The following is a 12,657-nucleotide window of genomic DNA, read 5'->3' as shown; positions in this document are numbered from 1 at the left end:
GTTCCTTGATAAGTTATAAAGAATAAATAAAACAGTTCCCTCTCAATGGACACAATTTATTTCTTCTTCCGTTGTATAAATGCACAATTCTAGTAAGTTGTAACAACAAATTTATTAAACTAATCCAGATTAAGACTTCAACAACAAAACTTAAGAAACTATAACCAAGCCAATCTCGAGGGACTCAGGGTCGTTAAAATTAGGTTCGGTTTGGTGAATATTATTGCCACTACAAACTTCTATAAATTTTTAGATATTTACATGTTGGTTTATTTCCAAAGAATATTTCATGCGGCGTTTTCTTTTCTAAAGTGTTTGTCAATGTTCGGTTTTTAAGATAAGCGGCTGCTTTAATTATTTCTAGCCAATACTTTCTTTCCACTTTCGCTTCTGCTAAGAGACACCCTCAGCCAAAACGACGATTATTGAATCCCTCATGTGTTTAATTATTTACTAATCACAAAACATTCATGGATGCATTTTGCATCGCACGATGAAATCTCGAAGGGATTACATCCCACAAAATACGGGGAATCAAAACATTTTCTCCTTTCGCCATTCCAGTCATGATTGTTGCTTTTATAATTTGTAGCTGTGTACCATTAATAGCCTTTGGCGCTTCAATTTTTTCATAAAATGACGTTATTCCGTCTTTCTTTATCAAATTTTGACTCTTTAATAGAGACAAACGTCTTCCGCATCAGCATTCGGCATGTACCGACAAAATTCAAGTCCCTTTGGTGGATTAAAATTATTTAAGGCCGAGATCCTTATAACGAAAGTCAAGGGCGTCTGCCACAGATTCATTTAATAATGTCTGGGTTGCCAATTTTACTTTCATTGTTGTATACTGAATGTGAGCGGTTTTACCTTCAGCATTCGTCAGTAACACTCCTTGTTGTTTGTCTCCCAATCCTTACTAACTTTATCATGTGAGATGAATGTCAGGGAATATTACAATTACACTTGACCTAGTTACATTTGGAAGTAACCTTTTCTTAGCCTTTTCATAAAGTGTTCTAAATTCATGTCATCATGCATGATAATCAGCAGATTTAGTTCTACTGCTGAGTAATGAGTTCGGCATAAAACCGTCCTTTAAAATAATATACCTTTTGCCGCTAGAAATGTTGGTTGTTGTTTTTGTTCTGTGAAGGACTACTTTTCTTGACAACTGCTGCTAATTCTAGTCGGTCTTCTGGAGAAAACATCCAGACTCGTATAGAGTTCACAACGAAATGGTTAGTTTTCGCGCGATAAAACCCGCCATTTGGATGTTTGGACCGCGGAGCGTGGTAAATCTATAGCATGTAATTTTTTCTTCATATTTGCATTGAGCGATCTTTAGTTCTTCATATTTTTTACGATCCTCTTTAGTTATAGGTTCCTGCTATCGCAGAATTTGAACTTTTTCCTGAAGCTTTAATACTTCAGTCGCTAATTCTAGTCGGTCTTTTGGAGAACACATCCAGACTTGTATAGTCGTATTAAGAGTTCACAAAGAAATGGTTAATTAGTTTTCGCGCGAAAAACCCATCACTTGGATTTTTCAACCGCAGAGCGTGTTAGATTTGTAGCTGGTAATTTTTCTACATATTTGTATTGAGCGATCTTTAGTTCTTCATATTTTTTACGATCCTCTTCAGTTATAGGTTCCTACTATCTCAGAATTTGAACGTTTTCTTGAAGGTTTTATACTTCAGCCGCTAATTCTAGTCGGTCTTCTGGAGAAAACATTTAGGCACGTATTGTCGTAATAAGAGTTTACAATGAAATGGTTAGATTAGGGATGTAACGATACATGAATTTGCCGATACGATACCGATACCGATTATCGAGGAAAATAATCGGCGATACCGATACCGATATCGATGGCTTAGTAGAAAATACACCCAGTAAATAATGAATGATGTACTTTCTATGCATAAAACTTACTTATGTTACATAGAATAAATAGACACTCCATCTGTAAAGTGTGGCAAAAATGGAAATTAAAAATAATGAAAAAAAGGTGAAATATCTAATCAACATTTATTTGGGTAATATTTATCAATGAATCAAATCAAAAGTAAATCAATATTAATAATCAAAGTTCACTTTAGGAAGATTTTTGTTAAGGAAACAAAGTTTATTCAAATTACTAGCAGACAATCTGTTGCGCAAATCATTTTGTATGAGGCCTGCAGTTGAAAAAAGACGTTCTGAGGCAACTGAGCTCATTGGGTAAGATAAATATTTTTGTGCAAACATTTTCAATTTTGGGTATTTATCTTCATTGCTCCAATAGTTCTTTGGATCTTGTTTCATTGAAATATTTGGACATCTCGTATAAGATTCCACCTCTTCTTGCTCAGGATGACTAGACATGTTTGATAAAGGTTCCTCCTCTTCTGCTTCTTTAATCAAACTGTCACAAGCACTCCAGATACCTGAGAAAGTCTCATCTTGCTTTTTTTGTGACTCTACACGCTCTACAGGAACATGTGTATCCCCGTTTGCAATTAAGGAGGTAAGTATTCTTTTCGCCTCAATGGTTGTGGATTGTAGAAAGAACGTACGCAATTTTCGCGCCGTTAGATAGTTTTCGCGCAAAAAAGCCAACCACATGGATTTTTTCAATGCAGAGTGTTTTAAATCCACAGCTCGTAATTTTTTTTTCATATTTGTATTGAGCGTTCTTTAGTTCTTAACATTTTTTACGACCCTCTTCAGTTATAGGTTCCTGCTATCTCAGAATTTGAACGTTTTCCTGAAGCTTTAATACTTAAGCCGCTAATTCTAGTCGGTCTTTTGAAGAAAACATCCAGACTCGTATAGTCGTATTAAGACTTTACAAAGAACGGTTACTTTGTTTTCGCGCGATAAAACCCACCACTTGGATTTTTCGACCGCAGAGCGTGGTAAATCTATAGCATGTAATTTTTTCTTCATATTTGCATTGAGCGATCTTTAGTTCTTCATTTTTTTTACGATCCTCTTCAGTTATAGGTTCCTGCTATCTCAGAATTTGAACTTTTTCCTGAAGCTTTAATACTTCAGCCGCTAATTCTAGTCGGTCTTTTGAAGAAAACATCCAGACTCGTATAGTCGTAATAAGAGTTTACAATGAAATGGTTAGATAGTTTTCGCGCTAAAAAGTAAACCACATGGATTTTTTTCATTCAGAGCGTTTTAAACCCACAGCTCGTAATTTTTTTTCATATTTGTATTGAGCGATCTTTAGTAATTCTTCATATTTTTTACGAACCTCTTCAGTTATAGGTTCCTGCTATCTCAGAATTTGAACTTTTTCCTGAAGCTTTAATACTTTAGTCGCTATTTCTAATCGGTCTTCTGGAGAAAACATCCAGACTCGTATAGTCGTATTAAGAGTTCACAAAGAAATAGTTTTATGAAATAGACCGCGGAGCGTGTTAGCATGTAATTTTTTCTTTATATTTGTATTGAGTGATCTTTAGTTCTTCATTTTTTTACGATCCTCTTCAGTTTTAGGTTTCTGCTTCAGAATTTGAACTTTGTCCTGAAGCTTTAATACTTCAGCCGCTAATTCTAGTCTGTCTTTTGAAGAAAACATCCAGACTCGTATAGTCGTAATAAGAGTTTACAATGAAATGGTTAGATAGTTTTCGCGCTAAAAAGCAAACCCCATGGATTTTTTTAATTCAGAGCGTTTTAAACCCACAGCTCGTAATTTTTTTTTCATATTTGTATTGAGCGATCTTTAGTTCTTCATATTTTTTACGACCCTCTTCAGTTATAGGTTCCTGCTATCTCAGAATTTGAACTTTTTCCTGAAGCTATAATACTTTAGTCGCTAATTCTAATCGGTCTTCTGGAGAAAACATCCAGACTCGTATAGTCGTATTAAGAGTTCACAAAGAAATAGTTTTATGAAATAGACCGCGGAGCGTGTTAGCATGTAATTTTTTCTTTATATTTGTATTGAGTGATCTTTAGTTCTTCATTTTTTTTACGATCCTCTTCAGTTTTAGGTTTCTGCTTCAGAATTTGAACTTTGTCCTGAAGCTTTAATACTTAAGCCGCTAATTCTAGTCGGTCTTTTGAAGAAAACATCCAGACTCGTATAGTCGTATTAAGAGTTCACAAAGAAATAGTTTTATGAAATAGACCGCGGAGCGTGTTAGCATGTAATTTTGTCTTTATATTTGTATTGAGTGATCTTTAGTTCTTCATTTTTTTTACGATCCTCTTCAGTTTTAGGTTTCTGCTTCAGAATTTGAACTTTGTCCTGAAGCTTTAATACTTAAGCCGCTAATTCTAGTCGGTATTTTGAAGAAAACATCCAGACACGTATTAAGACTTTACAAAGAAATGATTACTTAGTTTTCGCGCGATAAAACCCACTACTTGGATTTTTCGAGTGCGGAGCGTGTTAGATTTGTAGCTCGTAATTTTTTTCATATTTGTATTGAGCGTTTTAAAGAACTAAAGTTCTTCATATTTTTTTACGATCCTCTTCAGTTATAGATTCCTGCTATCTCAGAATTAGAACTTTTTCCTGAAGCTTTAATACTTCAGCCGCTAATTCTAGTCGGTCTTTTGAAGAAAACATCCAGACTCGTATAGTCGTAACAAGAGTTTACAATGAAATGGTTAGATAGTTTTCGCGCTAAAAAGTAAACCACATGGATTTTTTTCATTCAGAGCGTTTTAAACCCACAGCTCGTAATTTTTTTTCATATTTGTATTGAGCGATCTTTAGTAATTCTTCATATTTTTTACGAACCTCTTCAGTTATAGGTTCCTGCTATCTCAGAATTTGAACGTTTTCCTGAAGCTTTAATACTTTAGTCGCTATTTCTAATCGGTCTTCTGGAGAAAACATCCAGACTCGTATAGTCGTATTAAGAGTTCACAATGAAATGGTTAGATAGTTTTCGCGCTAAAAAGCAAACCCCATGGATTTTTTTAATTCAGAGCGTTTTAAACCCACAGCTCGTAATTTTTTTTCATATTTGTATTGAGCGATCTTTAGTTCTTCATATTTTTTACGACCCTCTTCAGTTATAGGTTCCTGCTATCTCAGAATTTGAACTTTTTCCTGAAGCTATAATACTTTAGTCGCTAATTCTAATCGGTCTTCTGGAGAAAACATCCAGACTCGTATAGTCGTATTAAGAGTTCACAAAGAAATAGTTTTATGAAATAGACCGCGGAGCGTGTTAGCATGTAATTTTTTCTTTATATTTGTATTGAGTGATCTTTAGTTCTTCATTTTTTTTACGATCCTCTTCAGTTTTAGGTTTCTGCTTCAGAATTTGAACTTTGTCCTGAAGCTTTAATACTTAAGCCGCTAATTCTAGTCGGTCTTTTGAAGAAAACATCCAGACTCGTATAGTCGTATTAAGAGTTCACAAAGAAATAGTTTTATGAAATAGACCGCGGAGCGTGTTAGCATGTAATTTTTTCTTTGTATTTGTATTGACTGATCTTTAGTTCTTCATTTTTTTTACGATCCTCTTCAGTTTTAGGTTTCTGCTTCAGAATTTGAACTTAGTCCTGAAGCTTTAATACTTTAGTCGCTAATTCTAATCGGTCTTTTGGAAAAAACATCCAGACTCGTATAGTCGTAATAAGAGTTCACAACGAAATAGTTAGTTTTCGCGCGATAAAACCCGCCACTTGGATTTTTCGACCGCAGAGCGTGGTAAATCTATAGCATGTAATTTTTTCTTCATATTTGCATTGAGCTATCTTTAGTTCTTCATTTTTTTTTACGATCCTCTTCAGTTATAGGTTCCTGCTATCTCAGAATTTGAACTTTTTCCTGAAGCTTTAATACTTCAGCCGCTAATTCTAGTCGGTCTTTTGAAGAATACATCCAGACTTGTATAGTCGTAATAAGAGTTTTCAATAAAATGGTTAGATAGTTTTCGCGCTAAAAAGCAAACCACATGGATTTTATAATTCAGAGCGTTTTAAACCCACAGCTCGTAATTTTTTTTTCATATAATATGTATTGAGCGATCTTTAGTTCTTCATATTTTTTACGAACCTCTTCAGTTATAGGTTCCTGCTATCTCAGAATTTGAACTTTGTCCTGAAGCTTTAATACTTAAGCCGCTAATTCTAGTCGGTCTTTTGAAGAAAACATCCAGACACGTATTAAGACTTTACAAAGAAATGATTACTTAGTTTTCGCGCGATAAAACCCACTACTTGGATTTTTCGAGTGCGGAGCGTGTTAGATTTGTAGCTCGTAATTTTTTTTCATATTTGTATTGAGGGTTCTAAAGAACTAAAGTTCTTCATATTTTTTTACGATCCTCTTCAGTTATAGGTTCCTGCTATCTCAGAATTTGAACTTTTTCCTGAAGCTTTAATACTTTAGTCGCTAATTCTAATCGGTCTTCTGGAGAAAACATCCTGACTCGTATAGTCGTATAAAGAGTTCACGAAGAAATGGTTAGTTTTCGCGCGAAAAAACCAACCACATGGATTTTTTCGATGCAAAGTGTTTTAAATCCACAGCTCGTAATTTTTTTTTTATATTTGTATTGAGCTATCTTCAGTTCTTCATTTTATTTACGATTCTCTTCAGTTATAGGTTTCTGCTTCAGAATTTAAACTTTGTCCTGAAGCTTTAATACTTTAGTCGCTAATTCTAATCGGTCTTTCGGAGAAAACATCCAGACACGTATAGTCGTATTAAGAGTTCACAAAGAAATAGTTTTAATGAAATAGACCGCGGAGCGTGTTAGATTTGTAGCTCGTAATTTTTTCTTCATATTTGTATTGAGCGATCGTTAGTTCTTATTTTTTTACGATCCTCTTCAGTTATAGGTTCCTGCCATCTCAGAATTTGAACTTTTCCTGAAGCTTTAATACTTCAGTCGCTAATTCTAATCGGTCTTTTGGAGAAAACATCCAGACTCGTAGACGTATTAAGAGTTTACAAAGAAATGGTCAGTTAGTTTTCGCGCGAAAAAATCCACCACTTGGACTTTTCGACCGCGGAGCGTGTTAAATCTATAGCATGTAATTTTTTCTTCATATTTGCATTGATCGTTCTTTAGTTCTTAACATTTTTTACGACCCTCTTCAGTTATTGGTTCCTGCTATCTCAGAATTTGAACTTTTTCCTGAAGCTTTAATACTTCAGTCGCTAATTCTAATCGGTCTTTTGAAGAAAACATCCAGACACGTATGGTCGTATTAAGACTACAAAGAAACGGTTACTTTGTTTTCGCGCGATAAAACCCACCACTTGGATTTTTCGACCGCAGAGCGTGGTAAATCTATAGCTCGTAATTTTTAGTTCTTCGTTTTTTCTACGATCCTCTTCAGTTCTAGTATTCTGCTTCAGAATTTGAACTTTTTCCTGAAGCTTTAATACTTCAGTCGCTAATTCTAATCGGTCTTTTGGAGAAAACATCCTGACTCGTATAGTCGTAATAAGAGTTCACGAAGAAATGGTTAGTTTTCGCGCGAAAAAACCAACTACATGGATTTTCGACTGCGGAGCTTGTTAAATCTGTTGCATGTAATTTTTTTTTCATATTTGTATTGAGCGATCTTTAGTTCTTCATATTTTTTACGAACCTCGTTAAGTTATAGGTTCCTGTTATCTCAGAATTTGAACTTGTTCCTGAAGCTTTAATACTTAAGCCGCTAATTCTAGTCGGTCTTTTGAAGAAAACATCCAGACACGTATTAAGACTTTACAAAGAAATGATTACTTAGTTTTCGCGCGATAAGACCCACTACTTGGATTTTTCGAGTGCGGAGCGTGTTAGATTTGTAGCTCGTAATTTTTTTTCATATTTGTATTGAGCGTTCTAAAGAACTAAAGTTCTTCATATTTTTTTACGATCCACTTCAGTTATAGGTTCCTGCTATCTCAGAATTTGAACTTTTTCTTGAAGCTTTAATACTTCAGCCGCTAATTCTAGTCGGTCTTCTGGAGAAAACATTCAGACTCGTATAGTCGTATTAAGAGTTTACAAAGAAATGGTTAGTTAATTTTCGCGCAAAAAAGCCAACCACATGGATTTTTTCAATGCAGAGCGTTTTAAATCCACAGCTCTTAATTTTTTTTTTTCATATTAATATCGAGCGATCTTTAGTTCTTCATATTTTTTACGAACCTCTTCAGTTATAGGTTCCTGCTATCTCAGAATTTGAACTTTTTCCTGAAGCTTTAATACTTCAGCCGCAAATTCTAGTGGGTCTTTTGAAGAAAACATCCAGACTCGTATAGTCGCAATAAGAGTTCACAAAGAAATGGTTAGTTTTCGCGCAAAAAGGCAACCACATGGATTTTTTCAATTCAGAGCGTTTTAAATGCACAGCTCGTAATTTTTTCTTTATATTTGTATTGAGCGATCTTTAGTTCGTCATATTTTTTACGATCTTCTTCAGTTATAGGTTCCTGCTACCTCAGAATTTGAACTTGTTCCTGAAGCTTTAATACTTCAGTCGCTAATTCTAATCGGTCTTTTGGAGAAAACATCCGGACACGTATAGTCGTATTAAGAGTTCACAAAGAAACGGTTACTTTGTTTCGCGCGATAAAACCCACCACTTGGATTTTCGACCGCAGAGCGTGGTAAATCTATAGCATGTAATTTTTTCTTCATATTTGCATTGAGCTATCTTTAGTTCTTCATATTTTTTTACGATCCTCCTCAGTTGTAGGTTCCTGCTATCTCAGAATTTGAACTTTTTCCTGAAGTTTTAATACTTCAGTCGCTAATTCTAATCGGTCTTTTGGAGAAAACATCCAGACTCGTATAGTCGTAATAAGAGTTCACAAAGAAATGGTTAGTAAATTTTTACGCTAAAAACCCATCACTTGGATTTTTCGAGCGCGGAGCGTGTTCAATCTATAGCATGTAATTTTTTCTTCATATTTGCATTGAGCGATCTTTAGTTCTTCATATTTTTTAAGATCCTCTTCAGTTATAGGTTCCTGCTATATCACAATTTAAACTTTTTCCTGAAGCTTTAATACTTCAGCCGCTAATTCTAGTCGGTCTTTTGAAGAAAACATCCAGACACGTATAGTCGTAATAAGAGTTTACAATGAAATGGTTAGATAGTTTTCGCGCTAAAAAGCAAACCACATGGATTTTTTTAATTCAGAGCGTTTTAAACCCACAGCTCGTAATTTTTTTTTTCATATTTACATTGAGCGATCTTTAGTTCTTCATTTTTTTTACGATCCTCTTCAGTTATAGGTTCCTGCTATCTCAGAATTTGAACTTTTTCCTGAAGCTTTAATACTTCAGTCGCTAATTCTAATCGGTCTTCTGGAGAAAACATCCAGACTCGTATAGTCGTATTAAGAGTTCACAAAGAAATAGTTTTATGAAATAGACCGCGGAGCGTGTTAGCATGTAATTTTTTCTTTATATTTGTATTGAGTGATCTTAAGTTCTTCATTTTTTTTACGATCCTCTTCAGTTTTAGGTTTCTGCTTCAGAATTTGAACTTTGTCCTGAAGCTTTAATACTTAAGCCGCTAATTCTAGTCGGTCTTTTGAAGAAAACATCCAGACACGTATTAAGACTTTACAAAGAAATGATTACTTAGTTTTCGCGCTATAAAACCCACTACTTGGATTTTTCGAGTGCGGAGCGTGTTAGATTTGTAGCTCGTAATTTTTTTTCATATTTGTATTGAGCGTTCTAAAGAACTAAAGTTCTTCATATTTTTTTACGAGCCTCTTCAGTTATAGGTTCCTGCTATCTCAGAATTTGAACTTTTTCCTGAAGCTTTAATACTTCAGCCGCTAATTATAGTCGGTCTTCTGGAGAAAACATTCAGACTCGTATTAAGAGTTCACAAAGAAATGGTCAGTTAATTTTCGCGCTAAAAAGCCAACCACATGGATTTTTTCAATGCAGAGCGTTTTAATAGCATATTTGTATTGAGCGATCTTTAGTTCTTCATATTTTTTACGATCCTCTTCAGTTATAGGTTCCTGCTATCGCAGAATTTGAACTTTTTCCTGAAGCTTTTATACTTCAGCCGCTAATTCTAGTCGGTCTTCTGGAGAAAACATCCAGACACGTATAGTCGTATTAAGAGTTTACAAAGAAATGGTCAGTTAGTTCTCGCGCGAAAAAATCCACCACTTGAACTTTTCGACCGCGGAGCGTGTTAGATTTGTAGCTCGTAATTTTTTCTTTATATTTGCATTGAGCGATCTTTAGTTCTTAATATTTTTTTACGATTCTCTTCAGTTTTAGGTTTCTGCTTCAGAATTTTAACTTTTTCTTGAAGCTTTAATACTTCAGCTGCTAATTCTAGTCGATCTTTTGGAGAAAACATCCAGACACGTGTAGTCGTATTAAGAGTTCACGAAGAAATAGTTTTCGCGGGAAAAACCCATCACTTATAGTTTTCGACCGCGGAGCCTGTTAGATTTGTAGCTTGTAATTTTTTTTCAAATTTGTATTGAGCGTTCTATAGAACTAAAGTTCTTCATATTTTTTTTTTACGATCCTCTTCAGTTACAGGTTCCTGCTATCTCAGAATTTGATCATTTTCCTGAAGCTTTAATACTTCAGTCGCTAATTCTAATCGTTCTTCTGGAGAAAACATCCAGACTCGTGTAGTTGTATTAACTAGAGGATCCAAATTTACATTTCTAGGATAAAAATATTGTAACTCATATTTTTCAAGCAACAGTTTAGACAAACTTTCGAAACTTTCTATAGTTGTAAGGCGTCCATTAAGAGAGGTAACTCGAACCTTACAGACTTTATTTATTTGAGCGTTCTTGTTATTTTTGTCGATGAATTAAATATTTTTTAATATTTGTTTAGCTTCTGTCCAAAAATTGTAGAGTGAATGGGCGTTCGGTCTTTAGTCCGCGCAATTTGCCCCGGACAGTGCTCCCTCGAGATTCGTTTACGCTATCGAAGAGCATATCAATCGAGATGACTCCACGTCTTCGCCTGTTGTGGCCATTGTCCTGCTGACATTTTGAACCGAGAGGCTATAGTTTCTGACATACACTGTTTCTATTCTAACAGATTAAGAATTTATTTATTATTTTGGTCATCTTGCGACTCGTGTTTGGACGTCGTAAACAAATAATTTAAATCGATCAGTGTATCGCCATTGTCTTTTCACAATTTGAAAATTTTGAGTGGGGCATTAATATGTTGGAAAATTCAAAACATGATTTAAAGGCGTACACGAAATTATTTACATACGGATTTGTATTTCTATAATTAATAGCTCTAATACGACTGGATGTAATTAAATCTTCCCCAACTCAGGTACCAAACTACTGTCATCCCGTGATCGCAACATCCTATAGTTCTTTTGCCTACTAAGCAATTGCAGCAGTAACCAACTATTGCATCTAAAGTGTTGGATACGCTAGGGTCTCTGACTAAAATATATTATTATGTGAAATGTGTTCTTGCACTGATGTGCCTGGACTTAATACGTCCCCTGATCAAATAATTATTTAATCCTACAAAGGAAACCTCTTCATCAATTTCAGAATTTATTTCAACAACATACAATCCATTTGAACGAGTATTTTCTCCGAAGTATGACCTGGCCTGTTTTAAATTGATAGGTCCCAAGTGCAAACCGCTTTAAATCATTGATACTCACTCAATGTTAGAAAGTTATTTAAATGAACATGATTAGCATCGATTGCAGAAAACTGTGCACGCCTTCTGTTCATGTTTTTCCGTTCAACAAACTCTGCCAAATGATTGGTCATTATGAAGACGACTTTGGGCAATGGCCGCATATTACTCGGGCTTCTGTGTTGTCCTCTATGACTGGATGAAATTTATTTATCAATGCATAGGCAATGCTCAAATCTTCAGTGTGACAGCCGTTATTAAAAACATTTCAAACAGCCTAAAATCGCGTTTGATTCTCCCATTTACAATTTCAACAGTGAGCTGGGTGTTCATCTTCTAAAAGCATGTAGGCTTTATAACCAAGTTCATTTAGATATCCAATGACATCACGAAATCCCCGGTCTAAAATGAATATATCACCCTGACGAGAGGCTTTATAACCAAGTTCATTTAGATATCCAATGACATCACGAAATCCCCGGTCTAAAATGAATATGACGAGAGAAAGTGCGTAGTTTTCCTTCGTCATTTAAATAGTTCCTTGTTATAGTAGCATCATTTGTAGTTGCCTTATAGGGACCTAAACAATCAATAATATAACCATCACAACATACAATTAGAAATGGCTTCACAATATTAACCAATTTTTGTAAACTGTATACTGTATGTGTCTTTCTGAAAGGAGAACGGCAAGCGTGTATGTAGGTTTAGTACACCTATAAAAACTCGTGTTTAGCCACGAAATATTTACATTTAATAGGTATTGTAAACATTTTACTTTAATGAGGCTTTTGTTCGTGTTCGTTCGTTGGGGCTCTAAACTTGTATGCATTTTTAAGAAATTAGGTTATGATTTATTTTGTCCCCTACACAACCGCCATCTGCTGGCCAGGTGTATTAATTATGATCATTAGAATGACATTAGAGTATTTGGTAATGACTTCATAGTGAAGTTGTCAGGTGGCTAGCTTAGCGGCCAAATTCAAAAAGTGGTTCAGCGGTAAGACAGAATTACTCTCACTTTTATAATAATTTAATATGAACTTGACTCAGGCCTGATTTCACTACTTGAGTAGGTGAT

Source organism: Ostrinia nubilalis, chromosome 20, assembly GCF_963855985.1.
Source record: "Ostrinia nubilalis chromosome 20, ilOstNubi1.1, whole genome shotgun sequence".
Taxonomy (NCBI): Eukaryota; Metazoa; Arthropoda; class Insecta; order Lepidoptera; family Crambidae; genus Ostrinia; species Ostrinia nubilalis.
This window is presented reverse-complemented; position numbering follows the sequence as displayed.